The sequence below is a fragment of the Schistocerca cancellata genome, chromosome 5, assembly GCF_023864275.1.
Source record: "Schistocerca cancellata isolate TAMUIC-IGC-003103 chromosome 5, iqSchCanc2.1, whole genome shotgun sequence".
Classification (NCBI taxonomy): Eukaryota; Metazoa; Arthropoda; class Insecta; order Orthoptera; family Acrididae; genus Schistocerca; species Schistocerca cancellata.
Window position 1 is genome coordinate 739,086,417 of NC_064630.1, and position 16,952 is coordinate 739,103,368.

Genomic DNA, 16,952 nt, shown 5'->3' on the forward strand with positions numbered 1-16,952 from the left:
CAATGTTGCAGTTATTTCTTATCACTTTCTAGGAGGCCATGGGGGAGGGGGGGGGGTTGCTTGGAGCAGTGGGTATGTGCGTGTGCTGACATCAAGGCAGCAGGGTCTGTGTCCTAGCAAGGTGTGGAAAGTGTAAGGTGCGAGCAGGAAGAAGAGACTGACGGTGAGTGTGTTCAGTTGCAGTGGGCGCGACTGTGTGTCAAGGCACTTAGAAGTGTGCTTGGGAACAATGGGCAACAGGGGGAGAGGGAAGTGAGAAGCCAAAACGGACAGAATAGAAGGAAAAATAGAAGTCGGATGGGGGACCTCAGGTACGGAAGAGTCACAGAATTGAAGCCATCAGGAGCAGAGGCCATGCCTGCCTTGTTAGCAGCTCAGGACTTGTCGAAACCCACCAGGGTGAAAGGGGTCCCCACAGCAGCCCAAAGTGTTCTGTGGGTGGCACTATAGCCGGTGCAAAGGAACCATTGGTAACAAGTGGTAGTAGAGGCTATAATGACCAGATAATATTAGGAAAAGAAAGTTGATTTAAAATGGAAGTAGCAATGAAATCTCACATTTAGATTAGAATATTTATCATAAGGTTAGTCACAAATGGTAGTGATGTGTTTATTGCTGTAAAGAACTAGATATTATCTAGCATGGTTAATACAGAACTTGAATATGAATTAACTTGGGTTCAAGTTAAGTGTGAAAGTTTGGTCAGAAATGGTAATTGGATACCTTTATAGACTGTCTGGGTTGGAGCTTAGTGGTAAAGTGCTTCAGAGAAAACTTACCAGATATAAACTTCCCTGCTGATACTGCTACAGTGGGGGGCGACTTCAACTGCCGGGCCTAGATTGGGAGAGTCATGCTACCAAAACTTGTGCCAGAAGCAGGGATTCGTGTGAAGTTATTTGGAATGTCTTGTCCGCAAATTACTTTGAGCAGATAAAGAACCAAATCATGAAGGTAACATATTAGACCTCCTAGCAACAAACAGATTTGAACTTCTCTAATCAATTAATGTAGAGGACTGTGTCAGTGATCATAAGACTGTGATATCGGGCATTTTAAGAAAACTAGGAAGATACTTTCGCTTAGCGAGAGTTACAGGATACAAATAGTAGTGTCTGGTCAATCAGTGCAAGATATTCAGTGATGAGGATGAAAATTCAAAAGCATAATTCAGTATGACAAGTAAGTTCCAAACCAGGTCTCAAGGGATGGATAAGACCCAACATGGTTTAATAGCCGTGTTAGAAAACTGTTCTGTAAACAAAGAAAGCTTCATCTCAGATTCAAGATACGTCAAAACCTAGCTGACACAAATAAGTTGTACAAAGCTAAATTGAGCATAAGGAGAGCACTGAGAAAAGCATTCGGTGACTTTGAAATTAAAATTTTGTTGAGCAAAATCCCTAAGAGGTTTTGGTTTTAAGTACAATCAGTAAGCAGTTTGAAATCATCTGTTCATTCACTTGGCCCTTGCTGGCACCAATATGGAAGATAGCAGAAAGAAAGCCAAAATACTGAATTCAGTCTTCCAAAATTATTTCACTGTAGAAGATCGTAACACAGGCCCTCCTTTCATTGTCGTACAAATGTCGAAATGGCAGATATTGAGGCAACCAATCACGGAATAGAAAAGCAGCTACAATCGCTTAGTAGTGGAAGGGCATCAGGACCAGACGACATACCTATAAAATTCTACAAAGATTATGTGAATATAGATATATGTCATTGACATCAATGTGTTGTATAATTAAGGAACATCTTTCATGCTCAAGAATTACGATGTTTTTGGAGAATAAAAATCTCCTGTACAAAAATCAACATGGATTCTGCAAACAGAAATCTTGTGAAACTGAACTCCCTCTATACCTCCACAAGTTCCATAGAGATGTAGACAGTGTCACTCATGTTGATGTCATGTTCCATGACTTAAGACCATCCTGCACTGCTGTTTAATGAAAAAAATATGAGCTTATCGAGTATTGGACCAGGTTTGCAACTAGATACAAGACTCCCTTGCAGATAGAACTCGTCAATCTTAATGGGACAAAATTGAAAGATGTAAAGATAATTCCTAGATTATCTGTAGGAAGTGAGACTGTTACTGTTTACAGTGTGAAGTCTCTTTGAGAAGTGATGAGACACTTTGTAAGAGTAACTTGTTACTAACAAAACAAGACTATTTTTTGTCCTTTGATGAATATGCACAGAAACTTTTTAAGAGCTCAGCACCAAGCAGATGAAAATAAACCTGAAATGGCTTAACAGCACCAAAAAGTGACCACAAAATAACATACATACCCTGTGTCCATGTAGGGGAACAGCATGTGGCCTCTGAAAGCAGTGTCCGAGCTGGCTGGGCATGGTAAGGGGCTTGTGGTGCAACTTCCAAGAAGGCACAATCCAGGGTCCAGAAGAACACACAACAGGATCATTGGCACAGGTTGAGATGATGAGACCGTTGGCAAGGCTGGCAACCACAACTGGAGTGGTTGTGTGGGCAGAGGCAGTGGCAAGTGGACCAACCACAGCAGAGCCGGCATTGAACACACTGTCAAGATAGATGAGGTCAGCATTGACAAGGCCGGTGACATCAGGAGGGCCACCCAATACAGGGACAGCACTGAAAGGATTGACAAACGGAATAATGTCACAGACATGCTCTTTGAGAGTTGCTTTCCATTAGAACATTATAAACGGGGTACTAGCAGTAATGGGCAGCCCAGGTGGCTGACTAGTAGGATAAGGATATTGTGTAGAACAAAGCGGGAGCTATATCAGAATGTTGGAAGTAGTCACAATCAAGCTACAGTAGCCCATTACAAACAGTATTGTAAGGTGCTTAAAAATGTTATTAGGAAGGCAAAGAGTATGTGGTATGCAAATAGAATAGCTAATTCACAGGATAAAATTAAAACCATATGGTCAGTTGTGAAGGAAGTGTCTGGTCAGCAGCACAAGGTTGACGATATAAAGTCAGTTCGCAGTAACAGTATTTCTGTTTCTGATAAATCTGATATATGTGCATTATTTAACAATCATTTACTGAGTATTGCTGGTGAATTACATAAAAATTTAGCTTCTACAGGAAATTGTATACCGTATTTACTCGAATCTAAGCTGCACTTTTTTTCCGGTTTTTGTAATCCAAAAAACCGCCTGCGGCTTAGAATCGAGTGCAAAGCAAGCGGAAGTTCTGAAAAATGTTCGTAGGTGCTGCCACAACTAACTTCTCCCGTCGAATATATGTAGCGCTACACAGGCGTGCTTTGTAGGCACAAAGATAAATACTGGCGCCAAAACCTCTGCGTCAGTAAATAATTTTTTTTAAAAAAAGGGTGGAAGACGAGCTTTTTTTCTCCGCCCTGACTTTCGACCACTGCATTTTCATACATTATCCAACGAAGTAAGTACAAATTCCGTATTGTTCATCTTCGAATGTAGCAGAATTTCAATGTACTACGAAAATCCGACTGGCAAGACTGTTTGGGATGTTTGTCAATATGGCCAACTCTACGTTCTAAATTTTTTCCTACCTGTGAGAAGAGATGGTTGCCAATAGGAACCTGACGAAATGTGACTCATATGCAGTATTCTCTTCACCATAAGAAAGAATGCGAATATAAACATTTTTCCATGTATTCTTTCGTGTTTGCTGCTATCTCATTTAAATCCTGGCTGCCTAATAAACTACGAGAGTGAGACAACAGCAAACGCGGAAGAATATACATATCCTGTCATGTTTATATTCGTATTATTCTTATACCTAATAGTGATACAGTCAGAAATGAAGCACGGCAAGATGACTCTAATTTCTGTGCAGAATTTGATGTAGTAAAGAAGCGGTCGCAAAGATTTTCAAACGGAGAAAAATTTTCGCCTAACTCTCGTTCAGAACATGTTCTGTCATACGCAGTCTATTACTTGGTTCTTGTTAAACATTATCAAAGAAAGCAGCACTGTAAGTAACAACAAATAGCAGTCTTTTTCCATTGTTTCGCTAATGAGACGATTCCTTTTTTTTTTTAATTGTAAGCGGGAGTAGCGATCACAAAAGCAAGCCATGCCGCGAGCGGCGACAGGCCGTAAACATACACTATCAGAATGCGACAAACAATACGTTACATAGTACAGTAATGCATTTTCAGCTTAGCGTGACGTAAACACCTGTAACAAAGAAAACGGCACTTATCAGATCAAAGCAAAATAAGCAATCGATTCAAACCAGACGAAGCACGTGAAAAAGGAAGGGTACCCGTATAAATACGGACGGAGCGCCTGACGCATAGCAATGGCTACCTGGTAAAGCTTAACTGCTAAGCTTACGACTCGAACCGAACTACTGTAGCTGTATCGTCATTCATTCGACCTAAATTGTGTCTTATATTACAATGGACCAAATTTGTTTCGATTTGGAGGTGCGGCCTAAAACTTTTCTCTCCCCTTGAATTTCGAGTCTCAAATTTCACGTGCGGCTTAGATTCGGGAATTTTTTTTTTCTTTTATTTCGAGTCTTATTTTTCAGGTGCGGCTTAGATTCGAGTGCGGCTTAGATTCGAGTAAATACGGTAACTTTCTTGGCAAATTCCTTTCCGAGATTGATGTCTGAAATACTCCTCTGTGATACAGACAAGAGGGAGATTGAGTCCATAATTAAATCACTGAAGACTAAGGACTCTCATGGTTATGATGGAGTGTCTAGCAAAATATTAAAGTACTGTGCTGCACATGTTAGCCCTGTATTTAGCCATATTTGTAATTTTTCCTTTAGGAATGGTCAGTTTCCTGAGTGATTAAAGTACTCAGTAGTAAAGCCACTTTATAAAAAGGGAGAAAGAGATAATGTATATAATTTTACACCTATTTCTATGCTATCAGTGTTTGCAAAAGTTATTGAAGAGGCTGTGTATGTAAGGGTAACTGATCATTTTATATCATACGATTTGCCATCAAACGTACAGTTTGGCTTTAGAAGTTGTTTAACAACTGAAAATGTTATATTCTCTTTTCTCTGTGAGGTACTGGATGGGCTAAACAAAAAGTTTCGAATGCTTGGGGTATTTTTTTATTTAACCAAGGCGTTTGATTGTGTTGATAACAAAATATTGCTCCAGAAGTTGGACCATTACAGAATACGGGGATTAGCTCACAATTGGTTCACCTCTTACTTTAGCAACGGGTAGCGAAAGGTCATTATTAACAATGTTGATAACGGCTGTGATTTGGGATCTGAGTGGGGGGTGCCCCAGGGATCAGTGTTGGGGCCACTCCTGTTCCTTATTTATATAAATGATATGCCCTCTAGTATTATGGGTAACTCTAAAATATTTTTGTTTGCTGATGACACTAGCTAGGTAGTAATGGATGTTGTGTGCAACATCGGCTCGGTTTCAAATAGTGCAGTGCATGACCTCAGTTCATGGCCTGTAGAAAATAAACTAATGTTAAATCACAGTAAGACTCAGTGTTTACAGTTTCTAACACACAGTTCAACAAAACCTGACCTTTTAATTTCACAGAACGGGCATATGATTAGTAAAACTGAACAGTTCAAATTTCTAGGTGTTCAGATAGTTAACTGTCATGGAAAGCCCACATTCAGGATCTTGTTCAAAGACTTAATACTGCCACTTTTAATATTCGAATGGTTTCAGAAGTGAGTGATACTTATACATGAAAATTAGTCTACTTTGCTTTTTTTCATTTGCTTATGTCGTACAGTATTATATTTTGGGGTAACTCTTCCCATTTTACACGGATATTTTTGGTTCAGAAATGGGCGGTTCGGGCAATGAGTGGTGTGAGTTCACGAACCTCATGTCGACCTCTGTTCAAGTGTCTGAGTATTTTGACATTGGCCTCTCAATATGTATATTCCTTATTGTCGTATGTTACCAATATTGTTTATTCCCAAAAATAAGCAGCGTTCACTCGGTGAATACTCGGCAGAAATCAAACCTGCATTTGGATCAGACTTCCTTAACTCTTGTGCAGAAAGGTGTGCAGTATAGTGCTGCATCAGTTTTCAATAAGCTACCACTTGAATTCAAAAATCTTTGCAGTAATCCAAGTGCTTTCAAATCGAAACTGAAGAGTTTCCGCGTGGGTCACTCCTTCTATTCTGTCGAGGAGTTCCTTGAAAAATTAAGCTGATTCTTATTGTATTGCTGATAGCATTTACTTAACCTTATGGGCTGACTTTTTTCAGGTTCATGAACATTTATTTTTGTCTGTTATTACTTTTATGTTGTAATTTCATGAACTGTCACATTTCATGACCTTGGAGATTTGCTCCTAAAAAAAAAAAAAAAAAAAAAAAAAAAAAAACCCAGACGTGTCAGCCTGGCTGCAGCGGGGCTGGTAGTGTGAAGACCGATAGCAGGAACAATGTCACCGCCTACAGGATTGTCGCTGTCAGTAGGACAGACAACAACCGGACTTTCAGCATTTTTGAGATGGTCAGTGAGGGGTTATTGAATTTAGTGTGTTGTTGTGGTCTTCAGTCCTGAGACTGGTTTGATGCAGCTCTCCATGCTACTCTATCCTGTGCAAGCTTCTTCATCTCCCAGTACCTACTGCAACCTACATCCTTCTGAATCTGCTTAGTGTATTCATCTCTTGGTCTCCCTCTATGATTCCTACCCTCCACACTGCCCTCCAATACTAAATTGGTGATCCCTTGATGCCTCAGAACATGTCCTACCAACCGATCCCTTCTGCTAGTCAAGTTGTGACACAAACTACTCTTCTCCCCAATCCTATTCAACACCTCCTCATTAGTTATGTGATCTACCCATCTAATCTTCAGCATTCTTCTGTAGCACCACATTTCGAAAGCTTCTATTCTCTTCTTGTCTAAACTATTTATCGTCCATGTTTCACTTCCATACATGGCTACACTCCATACAAATACTTTCAGAAATGACTTCCTGACACTTAAATCTATACTCGATGTTAACAGATTTCTCTTCTTCAGAAACGCTTTCCTTGCCATTGCCAGTCTGGATTTGATATCCTTTCTACTTCGACCATCATCAGTTATTTTGCTCCCCAAATAGCAAAACTCCGTTACTACTTTAAGTTTCTCATTTCCTAATCTAATTCCCTCGACATCACTCGACTTAATTCGACTACATTCCATTATCCTCGTTTTGCTTTTGTTGATGTTCATCTTATATCCTCCCTTCAAGACACCATCCATTCCGTTCAACTGCTCTTCAAAGTCCTTTGCTGTGTCTGACAGAGTTACAATGTCATCAGCGAACTTCAAAGTTTTTATTTCTTCTCCATGGATTTTAATACCTACTCCGAATTTTTCTTTTGTTTCCTTCACTGCTTGCTCAATATACAGATTGAATAACATCGGGCAGAGGCTACAACCCTGTCTCACTCCCTTCCCAACCACTGCTTCCCTTTCATGCCCCTCAACTCTTATAACTGCCATTTGGTTTCTATACAAATTGTAAATAGCCTTTCGCTCCCTATATTTTACCCCTGCCACATTCAGAATTTGAAACAGAGTAATTCAGTCAACATTGTCAAAGGCTTTCTCTAAGTCTACAAATGCTAGAAACGTAGGTTTGCCTTTCCTTAATCTAGCTTCTAAGATACAAGATAGGGTCAGTATTGCCTCACGTGTTCCAATATTTCTACGGAATCCAAACTGATCTTCCCCAAGTTCGGCTTCTACTAGTTTTTCCATTTGTCTGTAAAGAATTCGTGTTAGTATTTTGCAGCCGTGACTTATTAAACTGATAGTTCGGTAATTTTCATATCTGTCAACACCTGCTTTCTTTGGGATTGGGATTATTATATTCTTCTTGAAGTCTGAGGGTATTTCACCTGTCTCATACATCTTGCTCACCAGATGGTAGAGTTTTGTCAGGACTGGCTCTCCCAAGGCCGTCAGTAGTTCTAATGGAATGTTGTCTACTCCCGGGGCCTTGTTTCGACTCAGGTCTTTCAGTGCTCTGTCGAACTCTTCAAGCAGTATCATATCTCCCATTTAGCATATGTTAACATTAAGGAGTAAGTAAGAAACACATTTTTTTGTTTTCTGCGAAAAAATTCCTGCTCCGAGATACAGGCCTCCAAAGATGACACTGTGAACACCACTTTGAAGATGCGAATATTGGAAAGTTTTTTAAAATGCTGTATGCCTGTAACATTTCTAGATTTTCTTTTCTTTTTTTTTTTTTTTTTTTTTTTAAGGTAATTGCTTTGTGATTACTGCGGTATTCTCTGTTTGGACATATCTAAGTTCTTTTAGTGTCTTCTTTTGAATTTTTTATGATTTAGGGAAATTTTATTTTATTTTAAAAAATGCCAAACCAGGTAAGTTTGATTTTTTTCTGTTGATTACTACCAAGTAGTACCATATTCTCAGTAAAGGAGACCCCCCTGCGGTTTCGGGGGTAAGAATAGGCTCCCGGTATTCCTGTCTGTCATAAGAGGCGACTAAAAGGAGTCTCAAACGTTTCGGCCTTAATGTGATGGTCCCCTAAGGGGTTTTCAAAATTTTCTGTTAGTGCGTACCATTTGGGGAAGGATGCCTTACGTGGTGTATTATATATCCATCTTGCCCTAAGATCTGGCACACCCGATATTGTCATGGAGTTGGACTTCCATCGAGCTTCCGGCCACATCGGCTGCAGTTTGTTCCTGGTAACATACATTCCCTCCATTGTGCACTTCCATCTTTGCCCTCGTGATGTACATGGATATTTCGACACCCAATATCCAGCATGGTAGCCAGTCCGTTGTGGTGGGGTTGTACCCTCTTGGTGGTAGCCCCCTGACTGCACAGGGATCGCACTGCTGATGCCTGAGCTGCTACTTCCCCACGTATGCCTATCCCTCTGGGGCATCGGGACTCCCGGCAACGGCCATCCTGCCAGGTGGTCTTTGCTGTGGCTGGGTGGCGCCCGTGGGGAGAGCCCCTGGTCTGAGCGGGTGGCATCAGGGCGGATGACCCGCAATGAAGCGTGGTACACCATCTCTCGCTGGTGGGCCTCCACCAGCAGTCTCTAAGCGATCGAGGTCTAACCTCAATGGAAAGAAATTTGATCAGGGATCGTTTCCCTCCCTGGCCACTCCATGGGAGGAACATATGGCTAAAGAAGGCAGTGGAGATTATTCACCCCGGTACCTCGTGTGTACGCGAGTTGATGGGGAATCGTTTATGTCGACCAAGCCCCAGTTTTTTGTGGAGCATTTAGAGGAAAAGTTCGGGGAGGTGGAGGGCTTGTCCAAAATGCGCTCTGGGTCGGTTCTCATCAAAACAGTATCCTCTGCCCAGTCACGGAGGTTGCTCACTTGTGACAAGTTGGGGGATGTTTCCGTCACCATCACTCCCCATAAAAGTTTAAACATGGTCCAGGATATTATTTTCCACAGGGATCTTCTACTGCAGTCCGACGATTAACTACGCGCCAGTCTTGAACGACGGGGTGTTCACTTTGCCCGGCGCGTCCATCGGGGTCCGAGGGATAATCAGGTAGCCACCGGTGCCTTCATCTTGGCCTTCGAAGGTGATGTTTTACCCGAAAAGGTCAAGGTAATGGTTTACCGCTGTGATGTGAAGCCATATATCCCTCCTCAGATGCGGTGTTTTAAATGCTGGAAGTTTGGGCACATGTCATCCCGCTGTACTTCCGGCATCACATGTCGAGATTGTGGACGTCCCTCGCATCCCAACACTCCATGTGCTCCGCCTCCCATCTGTGTTAACTGCAGAGAACACCATTCCCCCTGCTCGCCGCACTGTAGGATATTCCAGAAAGAACGGAAGATAATGGAATATAAAACCCTGGACTGTCTGACCTACTCCGAGGCTAGGCGGAAGTATGAGAGGCTCCATCCTGTGCCCATGATGTCGACCTATGCTGCTGCTGCAACGACGGTTCTTCCATCTCCTGTGTCGTCCTGTACGGTTGGTTCTATGATTGGTCAGAATCCAACAGCCCTCTTGTTTGTGGGGGGGGGGGGGGCGCTTCACACCCTGTTGCTCCTGCTCCATCTTCTTCAGGAGCAACACCCTCCCAACCATCGGGGACATCAGCTCCCCCTTCCCAGCCGGAGAAGCGTACGACTTCTTCAGCTACTCTCGCCAGGAAGGGATCCCTTGGGGACCTCCCTTCGCAAGTTCCGACCAGTGGAAAAGCGGACACCCGCAAGTGGCTGAAACAACCAGCAGTCCCTGGTCGTAGGGCCTCACAGTCGTTGTCCGTCCCTGAGACTGACCCAGTGCAGCCCATGAAGCCTGAACCACAGAAGGCACAGCGCGACAAGCAGAAAAAGAAGAAAGTCCCCAAGACCAATGACATTGTGGTGGCACCCGTCCCACCGCTTCCTACAAGCTCTGCGTTTGAGGACGAGGTGGAGATTCTGGCGTCCGCTGAGGACCTCGATCTCGCCGGTCCCTCAGACGCCATGAATAGTGCTAGCACCGGTGCTCAATTGGAGGCAGCAGGTGACCCAGCGGCGTAATCTGCCTTTCAAGTCCCTTCACGCCTTTCTCAGACATGGACAATACCATTCTCCAGTGGAACTGCAGCGGTTTCTTCCACCATCTAGCTGAGCTTCGACAACTTATCAGCCTTCAGCCTTTCTTCTGCATTACTATTCAGGAAACTTGGTTTCCAGCAATGCGAACCCCCGCCCTCCGTGGCTATCGGGGTTATTATAAGAACCGGGCAGCTTATGAAAGGGTGTCTGGTGGCGTTTGCATATATGTCCTTAACTCTCTTCACAGCGAGTCTGTACCTCTACAAACAGCTTTAGAGGCTGCCGCTGTTCGGGTGTGGACGCCAAAGGCTATTACCGTCTGCAGTCTTTACCCTTTCACCAGATGGTGCTGTCGCGCAGCATGTCCTGGCTGCTCTGATAGCCCAATTGCCGCCACCTTTCTTGTTACTGGGCGATTTCAACGCCCATCAGCCTCTGTGGGGTGGGTCAGTGGCGACAGGTCGAGGTGCCACCATTGAGCATTTATTGGCACAGCTCGATCTTTCGCTTTTAAATGATGGTTCCTTCACACACTTCAGCATGGTGCGTGGCACATACTCCGCCATCGACCTTTCGATTTGCAGCCCTAGCCTCTTACCGTCTGTCCAATGGAGTGTGCATGACGACCTGTGTGGTAGTGACCACTTTCCGATCTTTCTGTCACTGCCACAGCGTCAGTCTTCTCTGCGCCCTTGCAGGTGGGCTATGAATAAGGCTGACTGGGACTTGTTTTCCTCCACTGCCGCTATTGAGCCTCTCTCTAGTGATGACATTGATGCGGTAGTTCAATCGGTCACCACCGGCATCGTTACTGCCGCGGAATCTGCCGTTCCCCGTTCTTCTGGGTCCCCTCGGTGGCGGACTGTGCCTTGGTGGTCGCCTGAGATCGCTGAAGCGATTAAAGATCGCCGGCGGGCGCTCCAGTGTCACAAGCGACATCCCTGCATTGAACACCTCATCACCTTCAAACGGCTGCGTGCCCGGGCCCACCGCCTTATCCGCCAAAGCAAGCAGGAGTGCTGGGAGCGGTATGTGTCCACCATTGGCCTCCATGTCTCTCCATCGCAGGTCTGGGCCAAGATCCGACGCCTCTATGGCTATCGGACCCCTGTCAGCATCCCTGCGCTCTCGCTGAATGGAGCAGTTTGTACAGACTCCGTCGAAATTTCCAACAGCTAGGCAGAGCATGTTGCTCTGATTTCCGCTTCTTCCAATTACCCACTGGCCTTCCGCTCCATTAAAGAGCGGATGAAACGTCGGAGCCTTTCTTTTCGCACCCACCGTTCTGAATCCTACAATGCTCCATTTAGTGAGTGGGAATTTCACAGTGCGCTTGCCGCTTGCCCTGATACCGCTCCCGAGCCAGATCGCATCCACTGTCAGATGCTGAAACACCTTTCAGTGGACTGCAAGCGATGCCTCCTCGACCTTTACAACCGTCTCTGGGTCGAGGGTGAGTTTCTGTCGCAATGGCGGGAAAGCATTGTCATCCCCGTTTTGAAACCGGACAAGAGCTCTTTGGAGGTGGACAGCTACCGCCCCATTAGCCTCACCAACATTCTTTGCAAGCTTCTCAAACGGATGGTGAGCTGGCGCTTGAATTGGGTACTGGAGTCTCATGGCCTTCTGGCTCCGTCTCAGGGTGGGTTCCGTAATCTGGTGAGCCGACAATCTGGTGAGCCTGGAGTCGGCCATCCGTACTGCCTTTGTCCGCCGTCAGCACCTGGTCGCTGTCTTTTTCGACATGCGGAAGGCATATGATACGACATGGCGTCATCACATCCTTTCTACATTTCATGGATGGGGTCTTCGGGGCCCTCTGCCGATCTTTATCTGCAATTTTCTGTTGTATCGTACCTTCCGCGTGCAAGTCGCAGCCTCCCATAGTTCCTCCCGAGTCCAGGAGTACGGGGTACCGCAGGGATCTGTCCTCAGTGTCTGCCTGTTTCTAATTGCAATAAACAGGCTCGTTGCGGCGGTGGGAAATTCTGTCTCCGCTTCCCTGTATGCTGACGACTGCTGCCTTTACTATAGCTCTATTGGCATTGCAGCTGCTGAACGTCAGCTACAGGGCACAATCCGCAAGGCGCAGTCTTGGGCTGTAGCGCATGGTTTTCAGTTTTCGGCTGCCAAGACCCGCGTTATGCATTTCTGCCGGCGCCGAATGGTCCATCCTGAGCCGCGGCTTTATCTTGACGGCAAACTTCTTGCTGTGGTGGAGACCCACAGGTTTTTGGATGTACTTTTTGTTGCCCGGTTGACTTGGCTGCCTCATATTCGGCAGCTTAAACAGGCATGTTGGCGGCATCTAAATGCTTTGCGATGCTTGAGCCACACCAGCTGGGGCGCCGACCGATCTACCTTGTTACGGCTCTACCAGGCATTAATCCAGTCTCGTCTGGATTATGGGAGCCTGGCTTATGGCTCAGCATCCCCGTCTGCGTTGTGGTTGCTGGACCCAATCTTACACACCGGAATACGACTTGCCACTGGTGCCTTCTGGACCAGCCCTGTGGACAGCATACTAGTGGAGGCAGGTGTCCCTCCCCTGCGGTTACAGCGCCAACGTTTGCTGGCCACTTATGCTGCCCATGTTTTCAGCTTTCCCGGGCATCCAAACTATCGTCTCCTGTTCCCGCAATCGTTCGTCCATCAGCCAGAACGTCGGCCCCGGTCAGGTTGTACGATTGCGGTCCACGTCAAAGAGCTTCTCTCCGGGCTTAGGGTTTTCACTGTTCCACCTCCTTTCCGGGCCACTTTGCATACACCCCCATGGTGTGTTCCTCGCCCTTGCCTTCGGCTCGACTTGGCACAGGGCCCGAAGGACTCAGTCCCTCCAGAGGCCTTCCGCCGCCGCTTTTATTCCATCCTGGCCACGTATCAGGGCTCTGGCGTTGTATACACTGACGGTTCGATGGTTGCTGGTCGTGTCGGTTATGCACTAACTCTAAGGGACCATTCCGAACAACGTTCCTTGCCGGATGGTTGCAGCATTTACACTGTTCAGCTGGTTGCCATCTTTCGTGCCCTAGAGTATATCCGCTCCTGCTCAGGTGAGTCCTTCGTTATCTGTAGCGATTCCCTGAGCGGTTTACAAGCTCTCGACCAGTGTTTCCCTCATTCTCGTTTGGTGATGGCTATCCAGGAGTCCCTGCATACTCTTGCCCGTTGAGGCCGCTCTGTGGTCTTTGTGTGGACCCCCGGTCATGTCGGTATCCCGGGCAATGAACATGTTGTCCGCCTGGCGAAAGAGGCCACCAGTACACCATCTCTGGACATTGGCCTCCCGGCGACTGATTTGCGGGCACTATTATGTCGCAACATTTTCAACCTCTGGGACACTGAATGGCGCAACCTGCCCATGCCCATCAAACTTCGCTCTATCAAGGCGACGACGACTGTGTGGCGGTCGTCACTTCGGGTCTCCCGCCAGGAGTCTGTTGTCCTCTGCCGGCTGCGCATTGGGCACACTCGGCTGACGCACGGCCACTTATTGCGCCGTGAGGACCCACCTCTGTGTCGCTGCGGCTCCGTTTTATCTGTGGTCCACATTTTATTGGAGTGTCCGCTTTTAGCTGTGCTCAGGCAGACGTTCGCACTGCCTGACACGCTCCCTGCCCTTTTCACGGATGACCCTGCTATGGCTGGCTTAGTTTTGCCTTTTATTCGGGCAGGGGGTTTTTATCATTTAATCTGAGTGGTTTTTTTTTATTTTATTTTTTATTTTTTATTTTTTTTTTATTGTTGATTCTGGCTTTTGGCCTCCGATTTTAAACTGGGTTTTTAATGTGTTCTCGGTGGTTGGCTTTTCCTTTTTTTCTCCATGGTCGGCCAACCACCGTCACACTCTGTGTGATTTTAATTTGTTTTGTCTGATCTCTGTCGGAGTCTTTCTTGTCCCTTGTAGTCTGACGTCTTTCCTGCTGTTCGTTTTTATTCTCTTTGCTTTTTTGGAAAAAGGGAGCGATGACCGTCGCAGTCTGGTCCCTTTAATCCCACAAACCAACCAACCAGTAAAGGAGAGCTTCCACTTTTAAGTTGGACAGGTTTTATTTTTAAAAAATCATTTTTTTTTCTTTCAAGGATAATGTGTGTCTTCACTGAAGTTGTTTCCTACTAATTTCTTTGTTACAATGTTGCAGATATTTCTTACACTTCATTGTAGGTTCTTGTCAGTTTCTTTGTCGTGGCAACCGGGAGATCCGGGAAAAACCCGGAAATTTTTTCATCCGGGAGAAAACCGGGAAAAACCCGGGATCTTTTTAGAATTCCAGGAATTTTTCATTGTTTCAGTTTTCAGTTAAATTTTTGTATTTTTGTCTGGTAAGAACTGATACTCTAACAAAGGATATTATTGTATCCCGCTACTGCAGAATAATACGTAAATAATAGAACATAAACGAGAGAAAAAAACGAAAATAAATTGCAAAGGAAAGGCGCCATTTACAACGACGACACACAGTGCTCATGCAAGCGTCTGCCAATTGAAAATGTGTCAAAGGCTTTAGGAAGACTATGCAGTGCTTCATAACAACAAATTGCCTCCAGTGAGCGTGAAGTCGCAACTGTTTACATTCGATTTGTTTTAGCAGTTACGAGCGGGCTCATGCGCAGGCGCAGTTGGGTCACGTTTGAGTAGTAGCACAGTCTAACTAGACTGTGGCAGTAGATTCTCCCGCTTCTGGAAACGGGAATGTGGCTGTTGACTGTGCAAGCAGTCGCACCAAGCAGCTGGATGCTATCTAGAAAATTGGGCGCCAAATTCATATTTTTGAGGAAAACAACTTGTTTCACAAAGCACCTAGCATCCAACGCACGTTTGCCTATCGATTATTCATATCAAAAAAATGGTTCAAATGGCTCTGAGCACTATGGGACTTAACTGCTAAGGTCATCAGTCCCCTAGAACTTAGAACTACTTAAACCTAACTAACCTAAGGACATCACACATATCCATGCCCGAGGCAGGATTCGAACCTGCGACGTTAGCGGCCGCGCGGTTCCAGACAGTAGCACCTTTAACCGCTTGGCCACCACGGCCGGCTATTCATATCATTTTGAAACGCTTCCCTGTTGGTTTTTGAACACATTTTAAGTTGATTTCTGAATGAATCATAAGCTGACTTTTGAATGCATGCATAGTGTACGTGATGTCTGTCAGAAGAATCCTCGTCGCTTCTACAAATAAACTTTCCGCAGACTAAAGGGGACGGGGCGGTACAAGCTGAGGGAGTAAAGCCGAAAGGATGAATGCCAATCGCTGTCTGATTATGTGGTTGATTGGGTTTGCGAATGATCAGCGTTGTTATAATTACTAGCGAAATCCACAGATTCAGACTACCAGAATGGAAATAAACGACTGACAGGAATAACAGCTGAGAAAGATTACGTATTATCTTTTCAGTGTATCCAAGAAAACAAAATTTTGACGGAAAATTTTTGGCCAGATCGCTACACTAGTAAGGACCAGTAGTACAGTCTCCGGCTAGCAGCCGCGTGAGTTCTATTCTGGAAGTAAAGCGGAAAACGTGTTGTTCGAACACGTAATAATGCCTAACCGGAAAATAATCGCGGGGTAACTAAACCTGTGATTCCGGCAGTGTTAGTGAAGTTAATCGGCGAACAGATTTTCACAGTGGCAGCAATAGCTACAGAATTGGTGATGACAAGATTGTTTGTTAGAACGAGGAACGAGAAGAAACGGGGACACACACAAATTATGGAAGAATAAGACGATTCCAAATTTGTATAAAAATTTCGTAATACTACTTTTCGATCTCATGCTTGTGAAGCTGGTGCGTATGAATGACATGTGAAACTATTTCTTAACATAAAGCTTTTTGCTTGTAGTAGGCCTAATAGGCATTTGATATTGGTACCTATTGGATTATATTCTGCCGTGTTATAAAAATGCCCATTTGTGCCAAAACAGTCTCGTTTATTTGGTGTGTTACAAAATTGCTGCCAAATTAGAAACGCCTATTTTGTTTTATCTAGCAGACAGTGACAAAATAGACGTAATAAGATCGAGAAACCACACCAGTCTTGGGTATTATTTGTATTAACAGCTTTTTCAGTATTAGATAACGACATTTCGATTTTTCATGTAGCAAAACGTTTGACGAACGTTGATTAGGTAATAGATTCTTTCGCAGAAAGGAAAGCACGCCATGTAAAGCTGTAGCAAGATTAGAGAGAAAAAAATGCTAGGAGCTAAGGTTTGAAGAAATGTGTAATTTCTTGCTTATCTCTTGTCAGTATTGGTTTTATATATCCTATATTTAATTTTATGTCACGCAAAACAGCAAATTATTAGCTATTAGGCAATAAAGAGTTCAGATTTTCTGAAGAGTTTTTGTTCTCTCGATTACAAATAATTGTGAGATTCGCAAATTTCGTAGATCCGGGGCTGATGCGCAGAGCAGTCTGAGCTATAGTGCGTAGTCTCT

At 44.7% G+C, this 16,952-nt stretch overlaps 1 protein-coding gene across 2 annotated transcripts in view; it reads left to right on the forward strand.

The window, feature by feature from the left end:
• The window catches only part of LOC126187315 (uncharacterized), a 187,787-nt gene that overhangs the window by 1,060 nt on the left and 169,775 nt on the right, over positions 1 to 16,952 (forward strand). The window lies entirely within an intron of this gene.